We start from the raw sequence: 725 nt of genomic DNA on the forward strand, positions 1-725 counted from the left end.
AGTTCGCAGCACACTAATACATAGTTGTTCGATGTTGAATAGATATATCTGTTGAACTAGATTGTATCTGCAGACTTTTTACTTTGCAACTACAGACTTTGGTTGATGCTTGCCTTAAGATAGTGTTCTAGCACAAAACTGGTGTTTCATTCATCCCAAATGGGCAGAACAAACCTGAAAAACACAAGAAAAATGGTAAATCCGGGTATCTCAACTCCCACTCATGGTAATCAGGGGACAGAACAGAAAATGAATAATCCAGAGGAGAGTTCCCAAAAAGCTCTGCAAACACTACTGGTAAACATGGTAAATGAAAAGATTGAAAACCTGCAAAGACTTCGTGTGAGCCTGATAGGGAGAGAGAGAAGACAAATGAAAGGTCAATACTGGAATATCATGAGCCTGAGGAAGCTACTCAAAGACTGATACAGGAATTGTATGAGCAGCTTGAGAACACTCAAAGAGAAATAAAAAAATGGTGTGAGCAGGCTGAGATCAGTCAAAGAGATAGACAGGAATTGCGGGAGTTGGGGTAGAAGAGACAAAGAGAAAGTCAGGAATGGTGTTAGGAGGCTGAGAACACTCAAAGAGAACAATAGGAATGAGTGAACATAAGGAAGCTAATCAAAGAGTGATACAGGAATTGAGAGAGCAGCATGAGAATACACAAAGATCACTAAAGGCATCCATGGAATCTATAAACAGAGAGCTGAAAGAAGTCAGGA

Source organism: Dipodomys spectabilis, unplaced genomic scaffold, assembly GCF_019054845.1.
Source record: "Dipodomys spectabilis isolate Male_0828 unplaced genomic scaffold, ASM1905484v1 ptg000479l, whole genome shotgun sequence".
NCBI lineage: Eukaryota > Metazoa > Chordata > Mammalia > Rodentia > Heteromyidae > Dipodomys > Dipodomys spectabilis.